Source organism: Artemia franciscana, chromosome 20 (genome assembly GCF_032884065.1).
Source record: "Artemia franciscana chromosome 20, ASM3288406v1, whole genome shotgun sequence".
NCBI classification, from domain to species: domain Eukaryota; kingdom Metazoa; phylum Arthropoda; class Branchiopoda; order Anostraca; family Artemiidae; genus Artemia; species Artemia franciscana.
The window spans coordinates 22363410-22380692 of NC_088882.1; the positions used below are offsets into that span (position 1 = coordinate 22363410).

The following is a 17283-nucleotide window of genomic DNA, read 5'->3' on the forward strand; positions in this document are numbered from 1 at the left end:
ATGAGTTTTTCATAGTGATGAGTGGTAAGTAAAAAGAGATCTGTGTCAATAACGAAAGTATAAGAGCATTTCTATTAATATCATTCGATCAAAGAATCAGCTTTTTATGGTGATTCTAAATAGGTATTTGTTTATGAGTAATTAGTGAAGTTATTTGTCCACATAAAAGTTCGTTTAATTATAGAAAACACAGGGAGAACAACTTAATAAGGGGTAATGTCGGTAAAATATGACGTCAACTTTTACTTGCATTGCAAGAGTACCCATTAGCTGATATATGAAGCCACTATAATCAAAAATGTTTCTCCTGAACGGAATGCTGGGAATTTTGTATTTTTCTTCTGAGCAGATACATTTTTAGTGTTTTTTATTATAATTTTTTCCAGGAGTGATTGTATTTATCAAGTTGTCACTTTAAAACAGATTAAATTTCTTACAGTTATGAAGCATAAAGGTATCGAATATATCGGTTCTTAACATTCACAATCAAAATTTTTATTTGATTTTCTTAATTTTAGTTTTAATGTTTTACTTTTAACAAACTACTTTAACAAACTACGCATTATTTTTAAAACTTCTTAGAATTCTCAATTGATAGCAAATTCGTCCTCTTTGGGATAAAATCGTAGTTTGGGGCCCTAAAATGGCAGAAAACAAGACTTTCCCCTGACTTAATCTATATCTTCACTTAAAAAGAGCTTTAAATTTACGTTTGAATGAGCTCCCTCTAAATTTTCTTAGACCTTTAGTTTGATATAATCACTCCTGGAAAAAAAACAACAACAAAGAAACATGCATCGATGAAATTTCTTTTGAAAAAAAACGAAATTCCATACTTTGAAGATTTGAGCTTGAAATCTCTATGGTAGGGTTCTCTGATATGATGTATCTACTAAAGAGATTTTCAATAAGATGGCTTGCTTTTTTGGGGTGTTTCCTCTTTTTTCAAAAATCAGGCAAATTTTCTCAGATTTTTGGTTTTGAGTGGGTAACAATAAACTAAAAGAATTTTATATATTTGGAATCGGCATAAGAATCCAATACTGTGGAGGTAGCAATTGTCATGAGAATTCCTTTTTTAGTTTTGGTGAATATTGGTCCAAGTTACTTTTTACTTCCAGTTTCTTTTTTCACATACTATTTGCTAAGATACATTTATGACGATATTTTTTTTGAACTTTTTCATTTTATTTACTTGAATAGGACAATAAAAACAAAGAGGGTTAATTTGACAGCTGGGTAGTAAGTTCAAATTTTGTTTTCTTTCGCTATTCTATTTTTTTTATGTCTGAATATAAAAGGAATTTAAGTTCGAGGTGGGGGAATTGTTCTGTTTTGAAAGAGTCACATTTTACATGGCAGTTATGAAATCAAAACATGGTATCTATACAGGCAGGATGATGTTTGAGTATCTCTACGCCTTCTGTAACTATTTTAAGGCGAAGAAAATTACATGAAAGCGAGTCTACATCTGTTATAATCTACGGAAGTAATAAATCTTTCTGTAATTTTGGTTCAAGTTTGATTTTTTTTAAGATTAAATGCATAATAACTAAATATATTATTGATAAAATAAATTGGTCCCTTTACCAGGAATCCTTGTCGTTAAAAATGTACTGTATTTGTTTCATTTTGCACGCAATTAAACTGCTCTTTTTATTTGAGAGTTTTTCCTAAGTATATCTAAAAATAAACTTAGTCCTACGAAAACATCTCCTAAAATATATTCCCTGTCACCCAACCACAACTGACATTTTTGCGTTTGCCCCCCCCCCTGAAAAATTTTCTCCCAGCATCCTTGGTCTGCAAATAAAGGATTTTCCCACCATTTCTAGGATCAAAACCGCTATAGTCAGGGTTGCCAAAAGTTTTTGGGACTAAAGTGTCAAATTCTGCAAAAAAAAGGGGTACTTTTAGTGTCCTTCTAGAAAATTAGCAAATATACTTTAAAATTTTAAATGGTTAAAAAGTTTCAAAAAAGGCTTTAACTGGTTTTCTTGCAACTCCAGGGCCAGATTTATGCTCTTTTTTTCAAGTAAAAGCAAAGCGGTTCTTCAAATAAGTAAAATCCCATGTAAAACCTCAAATTGCCTAATGCGCAAAGAAGAAAAAGAATTCAGTACAATTTCTCAGGTTCTCTCGAACCTTTGGTTGTACTAGTTATTCTTCTTTTGAAAACTCAGTAAAGCCCTGTTTTTATTATGGCATTTTCCGGCACCAGAGCCGGCTTTGCTGCTATTCGGACGACAGTTTTCATTTTCGTCATTTTTGGCAAAAAATTCGAAAGCGCAGTCTTATTTCAGGAACTGCAGATTATGTCCTGTGGTGGCGCAGTGGATTTGACCTTAGCTTGGTAATACGGGACCCAGAGATCGAATCATGCTGCAGGAATGCACTGCAGGGCCGACGCAGGGACGTTAGTAGTCAAGAAGCGTCGTTAATCCGATACAATACAACTGCAGAAGATTCTGAATCATTTGTGCTGCGTTTACAGTGTTACAGGAACGTAAAGAAAAGTTGGAGTACAACTAAGATTAGTTGTACAGGTTACAGCATGTAAAGCGAAACATTTTTCACTGCCGTTCTTGCATCCTTTCATCACTTTAGGCAAAAAGCACATTTCGTTAGTTAGTGCTTGGTACACTGGATGTGATGTTCAGTCTATGACAGTATTACATGTTCTTGACAGTTACCAGAGATTTTTCTAGTGGGTTAGACTGTACCCATATGGGACAGGGTCTACCCTCTCAAATGCATGTGAACCTAAACTGCATATTCACCAAAAGCCTAATGTCTTAATTCAGGAAATCAACTGAGGATCAAATAGTTTGCTACTAGCTACTATCCAGGCCCCACCTCTGCATACTTCTGTAGACTACAAGTCATAAAACACCTTAAGCTTTTACTTACCAGCAGTTATATGCTTGCTTCAGTTTCTTATCAAGAAAACTTTTTCTAAACTCTCTTGAGCAAGTCACATGTTTCACCACGTTTGAATTTTCGCGCTTTTGAAGTAGTGCGGATACGAAAAAAAATCCCTAAGATGAAAACGAACCTGAAAAGCATAAAGCACAAATTAAAAGCAGTTGCAGTTAAGAAAAAACTGAAAATACATTCAAATGGTATTGATTTTGGCACGGTGTCCAGGCACGGTTGACCCAGAGTGAAAAAGTGTAAAGAAAAGCACTAAAATTGTCGCTTTGGCAACCCTGTATAGAGTATAGACACCTATTGATTTTTTTATGAACAATGGTTTGTTATACTAGTAGCATGACAAACAAAGGGTGTCCCACTATTTCTAGGAACAGAAGTGTCACGTGATCCACTATTGATTTTCTAGTAACTAATGCCTTGTTACTTTGCGAGCGGGACCGGATAATTTCCCATTTTTCTGGGGAGGGGGTTATGAAACCACGTATTGAAAGAACAGTTTAATCAGTCTTGAATAAATTTTGAAGATAGAACATGATTTAAAAAAAAGGGTTTATCTCAACGATACCAACAGGTATACCTCTATATATATAACCCTTCCCCCACCTAATAAATAAGGGGCATTTTACTCAAATTTAACCTACTATAACTATTTATAATGCAATAACAGCTAGAAACCCATCTCCTCCCCAATACAAATCCCCATCGCTGATAAATGTATCAAATTTTCATCGTGTCAAAAATATACTTTTCTCGTCTGTTATTTTAATGTGCCTTTCGCCATTCTAAAAGCAGGGTAAAATTACATCTCTCAACTATTCATGTTAAACCATAATCACCATTTGTTCCATATTCAGCTTGCGCCTTAATTAGCGCGAGCTGATATCATCTGGCATAGGGTTGAATATTTGCATAGAAACGGTAGTTTTTGTCTGCATAATCGACGACTTTAACTACTTAAATATTTGCGTAAAATGATGTAAAATGGCAAACTATTTTGCGCTAAACCCTTATTGTTTTATATTTAAATTCTGACTAAATCCACTTTCAACCGGAGAACATCTATTTGCTAAAGACGGTGAACAAGTGTGGCTTTTATAACAGCTGCATTCTATGGTGAAACAAATTGAATTCTAACGTGAAATTGTTACATAAATATATCTTATCTGTGCTTTAAATGAAGGTGCGGGTAATATTTTTCCCTATAGTAAATGAAAACGTAGTAAGCAAGGGACATTTTGGCTATAATAATGAATTATTGTGTAAGACCCCTCCCCCCTACATAGGGTTTGTGCAGCAATTTTCAGCCGATATTTTTCGATAGTGCATGGCTTATGCAGCTCAAATTTAAAAAGAGGTGCTATGATGAAACTAGGAACACTAAAATTGCTTCTATTACATTAGAACGCTGTTATATAAAAGTTTTAAGGCTCAAGAAAGAAATAAGTTTCATGAACTTTTTCATTTACTAAATTATAGAAAGAATAAACACGTAAAGAAAATATTTGCGGTCTGTTATATTCTCTAATTCAATTTTTTCCGTTAAATATTCCATTTTTGCCTTACCCCCCTCCTTATTGAGGTTGAGGTAGTGACTTAAATCCCTATAAAATTTTAAATTCCACTCGCTAACCCTTGGGATGCACATCATTTTCTAATGTTTGCCCCCATAGTCTTGTACCATTACGGCATTTTCCCATGTGTGGGTCTCGTCAAGAGGGATGTGACAGGCAATGGGGAAAGTAAGCAGGTACCAGGAGTATTATTTCAAAGGGCGGGGTTCAATAGGAATGAGTTAAATTTAAGTGGTGACATGCTGAAAATAAGATGTCTTTTTCACTTCATGAAAAACTCAATTTTTTCTTTTTAAGGAAAATTTCTGATCAATGCCCCCATCCACAAGAAATGCAAGAGCGAGCGAAGATGTCCCCCTACTATGGAACCTTCGAAACCACCGGTAACCATGCAAGGTGAAACTGCTGGCCCTTTTGTGGCCACACCACAAAGCAGAGAGATATTAACAGTAAACTTGACATTTTTTCTAAAAAAATATATTTCAATGAAAAGGTTGTGAGAAAGAAAAAATTTATTGTTGGATAACCAATACAGTTTGAATCAAACGAACTACTAATAATTTTAAAAAGGGGAATCATTTGAAGTCCACTGAACTTTTTAAAGTGTCAAAAGACTAAAATAAGGACTAAACCAAAGACGTATCGTCTACGTTATATGGAAGATGAAGAGATTCTTGGTTGATTTTACGAGTATGAACTGCAAAAAGTAAAAAACACTGGAATGTATCAGATTGAAAAGATATGAAAGAGTCAAACTCATAAAGTTAAGAGACAATTTCTTGTTCTTTGGCTATGATACAACTCTGATTTTGATTCTTGAATTGCCGGTGAAGACGATCACAATGCCTAATGATTTTTATGTGACACTTAAGTCAAATGTGTTTGACCCCTCTATGATAATTTAAACGAAAAAAATAATTTCTTGACGAAACTCTCAACCACCTCCAAATTTGATGGAGTGTATGAAGTCACTCTTATTGACTGTATTCTTAAAAATACATATAATATCCTGATAAAGGATCGCACTTATGACATAAAAGTTAGACCACATGATTGGCCACTCATTACCAAGGAATTAATAGAATCAATTAACTCGGTTGGATATTCATTCATCGCGTTAACGTACAAGGAATATCGTGGTACGAATGGTTCTTGTCGTGCTATCAATAGAAAAATCTTGGCTCATAAGAACCGTGCCTTCCACTTTAATTCAATGGAACCGGGCAAGATTTACATTAGTTCCCCCATTGACAATGATAAGGTTATTCTCAGCGATAATCTGAGCGGTGTTCGCACTTTAAACAAAATGTAATCAATAGTAGAAGTGTTGTTACAATCATCGGAATGGCATGTGTTATTTTGTAGACTCTCCACTTGTCTTCTTACCTGGCAACTGTATATTTCAATATGCCTCCTTTGTCGAGACATCTAGAGTCGGTAATTCCAATGTCCCCCTCCTCCATGCTATTGAACGAAAACCACTCATGAAGACATTCACCACTACAATATAAAGCATCTTCATTATATTCCAGTCAACACTTCATATTTAGAACTCTGTCAGTTAACATTCAGAAGTGAATTGGGGAGTAATAACGAAATGTTTGGTTGTAATTATATGTCATGTTCAACCCATTAGGTGAGATTGCAAATAGAAAAATTACTTTTGTTTGTCCTGATATTGATTGTAATCAATATCAGTTGCTGCGGTTGCTGCAATACCGGTTGCTGCGGATTTTGTGTCCTCTATACTATTGGGGTGCTGGGAAGGATTTTAAAGAAAGCGTTTCACAAACTCTCAAGTCCGGCGCCTGATCCCTCGGCGAGCGATTGAAATCACGTCAAAGCGGAAAAGATTTATAAATGATAACCAATTCCATTGACAAATACTCTTCACTTTTTTGTATTAATTTCATAGATCGCTTATGAATCGAATTATTTTTGAATTAATTTCATAGATCACTTATAAATCGAATTGAGCTTCTCCAAGTGAGATTGAAAAGTTGATTGCCAGATCACTGCACAGAATTGTAAATGGGATTCGATAAGAGAGGTATTTGGCAGGACCAGTGTTTCCTGCCCCAAAGTGTTCTTTAGTTTCTTTATTATACCAATGTTGCGGCATATCTTCAGCTCTACTGCTTGAATTTGGTGCAGGAATGACAGGTTCTCATCAAACAGGACTCCCAAGCATTTTGCAAAACGCTTTTCTGGCCGACTAATAAAAACTCTGGATGTTTCGCTACCACATATCTCCAGATGGTCACTTCCGACTCAGAAAAAGAAATAAAACTCAAGATTTATCAATGTTAATCACAAGTAGGTTAGAATCCATCCACAGATACTTCCCCTTGAGAAAAACCCTTGGCTTGGATATGAGCACTATTTTATCCCTTTCACAGAAGCCTAGTGTGGTATCATCGGAAAAAGCCACAAGCTCATCATTATCTACAGGCTGAAAAGAAGCTTCATCGGGACAAAATTTAGAGCAGCGAAGATTCTGGATTCTGACTTAGAAAGTCGGAATCCAGAACTTGGTTGGTCCATAAACTCATAGCCGTTATTGCATCTTGGGTGGAGTGTTCTGGTCTAAACCCAAACTGATGAGTATTAAGAAACCCTTTTTTCTCCTGAAACTGGAGTATCTGCTGCTGCAAGGGTTTTCCAAAAACTTTCTGAAAAATTGAAAGAATAGAAGTATGTCTATAATTTGCGGGAACAGCTCAAAAACCACCTTTGTGCAAAGGAAATATTCTAGCTTTCTTTAGCCGCTCTGCGAAAGTACCCTTTTTAAGAGACAAATTGATCAGGTAAGTAAGATGTTCCATAATTGCCGAAGCAACTGCTTTTAACAAATTAGTGGAGCGTTTTCCAAACTGATATGTGCGACTCGCTAGAGAGACACGGACCAGTCCAAGGAGAGGCACAAATATTGGCCAGGATTGACAAAAAATAAAATGAACTTATGGTAACGCAGTTACAAAAAAATATCTTAATCCTTTTGGGATTGACGAGATGTAGAGGCCCGGCGTGAACAAAATCTAGGTTCGGCATCTCAATGTAAAACTGGCAAGATTCTTATAGAAGCTGCTGGATACTCTGTTCAGGGATGATCACCTAGACGATCACTAAAGACGTTCTTGGCGATCGATAGTTTCTAAGATAGGTGCAACACGATTTACCTTACCAGTAGAAGAAGGAAGTGATGTGGCAGAACTGCTTATTTAATTGGACGTTTTCAATGGATCGAAGAGAATAAAATAACTGTAGATATATTTTTAGGGAAAATTGTTCCTGGCAAAGGCATATCCAGCTAAATTTTGAATATAATTGACAATTTTTCAATGAAAAAGGTATATAGTGGAGAGAATGTGCTTGTCGCTGTAGAGATAATGTAAAGTCAATGGCAGGACAAGAAACTCAACTTCTAGCACAAATTAAAATGAGAACACCTTAGGTTCTCTGGACATACTGCAGGCTCCACAGGAGCTCTCACTTAAAAAATATGACTGAGGAAATTAGATACTTTTTAGTATCTAAGTTCGTTCTTGGCGATCGATAGTATAATATCGATCTATAAACTACATAAAAACAACTATGTAAACAAGTTAAATTGTTTACAAAGCTGTATGGCTGTAAGGGAGCTACTTATGCTTCCCTTTTGCACTATTGTGAAGAACGCTATCTATCATGTGCCAAAGAGTTTCAGAGGATACATTAAAGTTAAAGAGATTTTTCCGTCCAGTCTTCCTTGTATGCTTTTTAGAGCAGCAATCGGTATACTTTCGTGTAAAAATGTTATGGAATTCCTCAAATCCTGCATTAATATCTTCTATATTCATAACATTATCCCAGGATGTGCTCTCACGAACTTATTTAAGGGTTTCAAGGTTCTCATCATTTAATTTCCATGTGACAAAACCCTGCGTAGGCGTGGCATTGGGCTTAGGCATTGGGCTGCATTTTAAAATTAGTAAGCCGAGGGAAGTAATCAGAAGTATCAAAAAGCAAGACAGAGTCTGATACTGGATGCAGCGTAAAAAAAAATATCGTCAATCAATGAGTGGGAGGTGGTAGTTACTTGAGCAGGTATCTTAGCTAAGGGGTATATGTTCGAGGCAGACATTATACTGAGTAGATCTATCGCACCTGATGATAGAGGAAGAATCAGACTGATGTTAAAGTCCCTATTAAGACCGGTTCACTTCCTTGTTTCTCCAGAAGATTAGATATTTGGCTTACGTTTTTCAAGAACGAAGAGACAGATACTACCGGTGGCCGGTATACTTCTCCAAGTGTTATTTTCTTCTGCAAAGGTAAAATTATGAGATTAGATTAACAAACTCCTTTAATATTCCGGGTTAATTCTTTATTGATAGAGGCTAAGTGTCCTTGCCGCATATAAATAGCCAAACATCCTCTGTCCATTGTAGATCTGTGCAGGAATTGGGAGAATAACCAGGTATTTCTGAAAGGTGTCGGTGTGTCTTGTTAGAAAAGTGTCACAAATCCCGACTGCATCTGACTGCAGCTGTTGGTAAAATTTCGCTACATCAGAAAACGAAGAGCATAACCCTTGAGATTTAAGCTGGAGAACAGTGATCTGAGAGTCGAAGCGTCCCCTAGTCACATTAAACACTCTTCATATCAGCTTCTAGGAAATTTAGTCTTTTAATTTTTCTTTGAGGTGGAGAATGTAAGGCACTTTACCCTGACCGTAAATAATTCTCAGGGCTCAATATGAGCAAATATGAGACAAATATGAGCAAACTAAGCCCTGAAAAAAACAAGCAAGATACACAAAAAAGTCAAGATTCTTAACAAATCCCCGAAGGCAATATGTCTGTGCGTTCCCCTGTTATGATGCAATCAGCTCCTTACTCATTCTGTATTTTCTTTTCATCTCTTTTTTTTAAATAAACATACCTCACCCTAGTGACAAGGCCGATACAGTTGCACATACCACCAGCAACATCTATGTGCCATCAAGAATTTTAAATTTATTTTTATATTTCAATTACTTTCAAATGTTATTGATGGTTCAGCTTCACTCCCGAAGACCCTTAAGATGTTTTTGCACATATCTTAGTCGTTTAATCAGACATATGACTTTGTATCCTTATTTTCATGTCTGTTTTTAAATAATTATACCTTATTATAGTTGAATAGTACGAAGGGTGACAGAGACTTCTGCTGAAAGCAAATCAATGGTCTCATTCTGGAAGATTTTAGCATAGATAGGTAACCTCGCATAATTTATTCCAAGAATAATTTAACCAGGCTTCAATTCTAGGCATATATCTTACTAGAAGATGAACAAACTGAACGAAGTTGCCTTGGTGTTCTTCAATTTGTCAAAAAGCATTTCTTTGTCTCGCCAAGGTCCTTGAGACTTCCAAAAACTATTACACTTTTTCTGTTTGTCTCTTCATACTAGGCTTGCTGCAAAAGCTTACTTCGATTGCCAGTTGATTGCAAGTTAGGCATTTTAAGACTGGTCTCTCCACAGACCATTAGGGAATCATGAATGCACGAAGCAGAAGAGTGTATACTTCTAGATACTGTCTCACAACAGGTAATATTTAAACCAGCCCCGGTGGAAGCTACACTTTTTCTTTTTTGTTTTAACACTGAAGCTGGGAGCAGACTCAACTTTTTTTTATTGTGACTAGACGAAATAAAGCATTTTATCTGCTCTTAACTACAGCTTACCTACTTACTTCTGGATCTTTATGAACAACAGCAGTTAATAGTCACTCAATTTTGGCAGCTTCACTAGTGCCTGAAATGTTAAGAAGTTCGTCAATAGAATCAACTAGTTTGTTTGTTGCATAGCTCAAACGCAGATAGTGATGCAGATTGTATTTCCACCGAGATATTTATTGAACTCAACATAGGGTTTTCCTGGACATGTCTATAGGTGTAATGAAATGCCTAGGTGTAATGAAAAGTTTTGTTAATAGAACACACAAATAATTTTTACGATTTAACTTCGCCTAAAAGGGTAAAATATTTTTGGCTATTTAAATAATGTCACCAGCATATTACAAACAACAAGTTTTAGTTTCACAATATTTATATAAATGTTGTTTTATACTAAAAATATTGTTTGTTTGCTAAGGAAATACTGATATAATTCAAATTTTCCGCATTGTTTGTTTGATTACTGTTCCTTTAGACTTTGGCCAAGAAAAGTTATTACCAAAGTATAATGTTTATTCTCTTTAACGAGATTAGAAAAGGATTTCTAGTCACGGAATTTAGAACTTTACAGCAAAATAGGTAAACACACAAGTTCCTTATCGTGACAAAACTCCAGCGTGTAATGTTAAATTAGTATTGATCTCTTTTTTGCAATAGGTCTTTAAATATTTTGTCGCATTGAAGCTTTATAGCAAGGCAGAAGCAAAGAATGGCTATAGGGCTGCTTGTATTTTCCGTTTCTGTATTTTTCTAAAATATCTTCTGAGGAATATTTTCTGAATGAACAAATTATACGGGTTCAGCCGTAACATTTAACTGAATGCTCGGATTGTATGTGGATGTATAACAAATGTAAGATTGTGTACCCACAACAGGATTTCAAAAATCTTTAAAAATATCCGAAGTAAGAGAAAGCAAAAATATAGAAGCAAATGTCCACTGAAAGCTTATGGAACTTGTGAAGATCTCCTTATATAAAAATTGTTCATTGTAGATCAAATTCCGTTGATTTTTGACAGTCTTTATGTATGCGCAATCATGTACTTTGTAGATATTCATCAAAGCAATATAACATATATCTATTACGCACAAAAAGCAAAAACAATAATGTGAATTGCAAAACATTGAAGAGAAAAGAAAGCAAAAACACAACAAAAATAACTTTAAACACTACAAGAAACAAAATTGATTAACTAGTTTCAGGGAGGAAAAAAAACAAAATAGGATCGTAAAAAGAAACAGAATTCCAGGTTCTTCTAACACATACAGCATCAGTAAGACCATTTTTTTTTAGTTAAATTGCAATGCTTCTTTTGGAATAAATATGCAGTAACAGAAAGGAAGAGAATAGCTGAAGAACTAAAAGTTTGGTACAAACTAGATAGACTCTTCCGATTAAATATACCTTTATTTTGCGAAACTTCTCCGTGTGCTACCACAGATTATTAACCGCTTTATTTATCAGGATTAAACAAATAGAATAAAGAGAACAACCAAAGGGAATTCCCAGCCAAATAGCTGAATTAGAGCAAGGACGAAAAGTATTATCAAGATCTAAGGTGGACACATGGTATGGATTATTATAAAATAACCTCATATTTAGAGGGGTTAATTGACAGGCCAACGGAACCAAGATGTGATTTAAGTATGGAAAAATGTTCAAATAGGCTCATAAGAATAAGGCTTAATAGAAAATAGGCGTAAACAATAATGTGAAGTATGGAACACTGAAGAAAAAAAAAAGCAAAAAACACAACGAAAAGAAACTTTAAACACTACAAGAAATAAAATTGATTAACTAGCTTCAGGAAGGAAAAAAAGCAAAGTAGGATCGTAAAAAGAAACAGAACTCCAGGTTCTTCTAACACATCAGGCATCAGTGGGAACATTTTTTGAGATAAATTGCAATGCTTCTTCTGGAATAAATATGCAGTACCAGAAAGGAAGAGAATAGCTGGAGAACTAAAAGTGTGGCAGAAACTAGATAAACTCTTTCGATTAAATATACCTTTATTTGGCGAAATTTCTCTTATTCTACCCATGAATTATTAAACGCTTTTTTTTTATCAGGATTAAAAAAAATCGAAGAAAGGGAACAACCAAAGGGAATTCCCAGCCAATTAGCTGAATTAGAGCAAGGAAGAGAAGCAAACAAAAAGCAAACTTTCGCATGCAAACCGATTAGGGTTCGCGTAGCGCAGGTGCCGATCTCCTGATTCTCAGCCCTCGGCCGGGGTGCAATGCGTGGTTGGGGGCAAGCCATCCGACGCTTTCCCGTGCTTTTCCCTAGATTTCTCTAGGTACCCATTTGAAGCTGGGTGGACTTTTGGCTTGTCTTACGGGGAAACGCCACTAACCCTCGTCCTAAACCAAACGGTCGGCACCACCGAGATTCGAACCAGCGACCCTTCGCTCGTGAGTTCGGCGCGTTAACCACTCGGCCACGGACGGACGAAGGAAGAGAAGCATTATCAAGATCTAAGTTGGACACATGATATCGATTATTAAAAAAATAAACTCGCATTTAGAGGGGTTAATTTACAGGCCAACAGAGCCAAGATTTGATTTAAGTATGGACAAATTTTAAATTACGCTCCTTTGGCTACGGCTTAATAGAAGGATTTCATCTACATATGTGATATGTGATAGATCGACATCATCATAAAAAATAGAGACTGGCAAAGACCGTATGCACTGAGCTTATACGCATTTAACGTATTAGCTGCACTGAGCCCCTTTACAAACGGGAATTGTGTTTAAAAGCCCCTGATTCCATTTTACCCGAACATTAACCTCAGAATACCAATACCATAAAACTGCCAGGGTCGAATTATTTACACCAGATAAAGAAGACAATGTAGGATATTAGAATGAATAACATAATCAATCGCTCCAGAAATATCCATTGTTAGGCAGTACGATACGATACTTTAAAAATAAACACAATTATAACTCTTTACATTACATATCTACTGCACTGATGGAAAACATGCGTTTTTGTTGGCGTGCAGTAGTAAAAGTTAACCATTTTCTAAACACACCAAAAAATAAAGTAATAAATAGCTAAGAAAAAAAGAAAAAACATACCAAAAAAAAAGATCAATCTCCTTCACAATATCCCCCCATAAATAAAAAAAAAATCCAAACTGTTGGAACAAAAAGTAATGTGGCCACAATGTATTTTTTTTGCTTTTTTGATTAGACCCGGCACTTAGTATCGAAAGCGTTGTCGTAAAAACTTCTAAAAGGGCTCATTCGATTGAAAATAGAAAGGACCCGTGCCCTTTTAATAATCAAAAGCTATTTGAGGGCAACTAACCCCCTTCCCACGCCCAACATTTCAACAAACGTGTGAAATCAAAATATTGAGGTAGCCATTTTTTTCAATATAGTTGAAAGATTCGGAAATTATGTCTTTGACAATGAGCCCCCACTCCACAGCCCTCAGGGCAAGGTTGAAAGTTATGCCCCGGGGGGATTTAAGGGTATATAGAAAGGGTCGGAAAATTCGGAAGGGGGCTCATTAAAATGCTAATCGGAAGTTTTAGTACTCTTTTTGAGATTCCGAGTGATCGAGAGGTGGATATCCTATACACAAACACCTCGTATTTTCCCGAAGTGCATCTGACATAAATATCGGGATGACAATTTTTTTTCGTAGAAACTTCAAAAAGAGCTCATCCGAGTGAAAATTGAAAGGGCTAGTGCCCTTTCTGACAGACAAATTGGCTGGAGGGCAACTAGCCCTTTTCCCACGCCCACCATTGCCTCAAACACATCCAATCAAAATTTTGAGATTAGCATTTTGTTCAAAGAGGTCCAGAAATTTAGTCTTTGAGGATGGCAACCCCCCCTAGAGCCCTTCAGGGCAAGGGTTGTAAGTTATGCCATGGGGGCATATAAGGTCTGCATAGAATGGGTGATCGCATACACTTCGGAGGGAGCTTCTTTGATTGGTAATCAGAAGTTCTAGTGGACTTTTTAAGATTCAAAGTTATCGGAGGGTGTACCCCCCCACTCCTCACATTTTCCCAAAGTGCATATAATAGAAATTTACAGATGGCGATTAGTTGCCTTAGAAACTTCGAAAAGAACTCATTCGATTGGAAACTGAAAGGGCTAGTGGCCTTTCTAACCTTTTCTAACCTTACCACTTTTCAAGATAGCAAAAAGTAGCTTGTATAGAATTTTACCAAATTTCTTTCTGTGAAGGGTGTAAATGTTTAGTTTCGTCACAGGCTGTCTTATGTGCGTATTACTGCATATAGCAAGATTCTGATGATCGCATTTTGTTTCTTTGTCACCGTTAGAGAAGCGCATCCACTTTTTGGTTTTTTAAAATCCCCTCCAACGAGGCTAAAAATGCGTAAAGTGGGCTTGCTTACAGGTAACATTACCTATAGAGCGAAGCGTATTAGTCCATGAGCCCCGTGGGCAGCGGGGCGAGGTCTGTATTCTATATTTATTCAACAAAGAGTGATAAAACTAAATAAAAACTCCAACGATGTAAATTAAATTAATATAGAATACAAACCTCGCTCTGCTGCCCGCGGGGTTCATGGACTAATACGCTTTGCTCTATAGGTAGTGTTACCTGTAAGCAAGCCCACTTTACACGTTTTTATTTCGCCCCATGGAGGAAGAAGGAAAACCAGAAATGGATGTGCTCCTATAGTTAGCTTTTTAAGTACTATAGTATGGAAACTATGCTGATTCGCAGCACAGTTTCCAGTCTAGAAAGCTTGTGATGAAACTAAACATTTACCGGGAAAAGTAGTGGAGCACTCCGCCTCTGCTTAAAAAAGACAAATGCATATGTATTTCATTTAATGAGGTTTAAAAAGCACTTTTCTTTATTCGTTTGTCTTGTTTCCTTTTCTACAAGTATGTTTTTGTCTACTTTTCAGATTGATATTCATTCTTTGTATGTGACTTATTCATGCTAGAAGCTAATTTAGGCTAAAAATTTCTTACCTACATTGGGCTCCCTGGCTAGTCCCAAAAGTGCGATTGAATTTGTCAAAGCTTAGAGACTTACTCCTCCCGTCTGTTTGAAGAAAACGGATTCATAATTGACGCTTTGTTCATTTCTAACTTACATTTAGTGGGTATAAAAGTCTTTTGTTTGTTAATAAAGGGACATCTAAACACCAGCATAAAACATCATTTAACAGTTTTTAGTGAAGACAAGAGGGATGATAGTGTTCTCAGTCCCTAAAGTATTATAATAATAGCAGAAATCCATTAAGTATTATTAACTGAAAGTTAGCTATTTAAAATTCGTAAGAACGAAGATTGATTCTGTTTTTGGAAAGAGTCAACAAGGGTTGCTGGGCTGGCCTTGGGAAGAAATGGACCCCTCTCTTTTTTGGAGAATTCTTGAAACGTTAGCTTTGTGTGAAGTACTTAAAAAATATGTGTTATCCATTCACAGTCTCAAAAACTAGCAATTCAAAAACTTTGCTTAATTATAAACCTTATTTTTGCAATAATAAAAATAGTACTTATGTTTCAATGTGAACAGGAAAATTTCATTGTGAAGAGACCCAAGTAAAATCCCGTAACTTATGCTATTTAGGGCAATGTGCATCTGGCAGATGAGTTTGCTGAATAAAATCTTAGGTTTAGATCTAGAGTAATTGTGGAGGGTTACCCATTCCTCCTTGAACTTTAAAAAAACCTTTTGAGGGATACTTTTTTATGAAATATACCTTTTTTGGTATTTCTCTTCAAAAAAACAACAGGAATTTACTCCCCCCCCCCCGTTCACTGCAATTTTAAAAAGACCCACACTACTTTAGCCGTCCAAGCTCTATTCCCGTTTTTACTGGAGAAGACCGAATGGTCTAATATACGTCCACTGTGGATTAAAAATAAAAATGAACATTTGACCGTCTAACGTTGTCAGTTTAACTGCTTTAATGAAGGATGATCAAAAACGTAGCTACTGTGCCCATATCACTCTTTATTTAGGCAGTGCTATTGTGCTGCCTATGATTGCAGTTTTTTGGAGACTTATATGTGTTCGTTGTGTTTTTATCTTTTTCTTTATATGTTTCGTTTATTTTAAGTTAAGTTTAATTTTTTCCTTGTTGGTAAAGGCTGTCGGATGTGAAGTCTAGATATTTGAATTTTTATTATTTAACGTTTGTTGTTATTTGATTTTTCCCCTTACAGTGTTCTATTTAACTTATACAAGTTTTTTTTTAATTATGATATCCATCCTTGAAATTTGCGATTTAAATTCGACAAACAAAGGTGACAAGCAATGATTTCAGTTGTGGATCATTTTCATCCACATATTCGATCAGCAAAACCTTTGCTGGTCGCTCAAGCAAAATTGTCTCCCGTGTTCTTTCTCTTGTCCGATTACTTTTCCACTTATCCGGGTTTAACCCCTAAAAGAAAACCACAAATACTTATCCGGCCACGTGTCACTTGAAACGGTACAGATAACTACGAGAATAACAACATTTTGCACATGTAAAATATATTGTATTGCTTGAATGCTATGTGAAGTTCTGACAAGGAAGAGGCTGGGGCTTTGGGCCTGTTTCTAATTTTAAAGGCAAATACACCTTCAGCAATTATTTCAGAACAGGGTAGCCTTATACAATTTGAGTGGCCAGAAATTTAATCGTAAGATTGCAAATTGTGGTTTTCATCTGTTTTTTAGTCATTCCATTCAAGATGCTTTGAATATTTTTATTGTGATGGATTGTCTTAATGCTCTGAAAAGGGAAAAATATTTCAATTGCATAGGATAGGAAAATTTCAATAGGCTAATCAATTTAAATTCCTAACCAGGGAAGTGTTTATTTCACTAAAAAATTACTGCCTGCTAAGAACTCCAATTATACAGCCCTGGTTTTGGCCCTTTAGGCTGTATCCAGCTCCTGATTGCCATTTAGCCTAACCCTCATTTTTTTTCTGTTACTCATTTCTTGCCCATATTACTAAGGGGTCATAGTTAAGCACTAGAGAAGTCATTGTTAAATAACATGTGCTTATGTATATATAGCTTTTTGCTGCTTATTCTTCTCTGGGTATACAATGCTTGATGTGGTAAAAGCCAAGA

At 35.9% G+C, this 17283-nt stretch overlaps 1 long non-coding RNA gene across 4 annotated transcripts in view; it reads right to left on the reverse strand.

Annotated features, from left to right (window-relative positions):
- The window catches only part of LOC136039923 (uncharacterized), a 148852-nt gene extending 138520 nt beyond the window's left edge, over positions 1-10332 (reverse strand). For all 4 annotated transcript variants that reach the window (XR_010620590.1, XR_010620589.1, XR_010620587.1 and 1 more), the window contains exons 1-2: positions 10215-10332; positions 2911-3055 (exon numbers count right to left, since the gene is read on the reverse strand). This is a non-coding gene — a long non-coding RNA (uncharacterized LOC136039923). The remainder of the gene's footprint in view (positions 1-2910; positions 3056-10214) is intronic.
- Positions 10333-17283: the final 6951 nt, after the last annotated feature.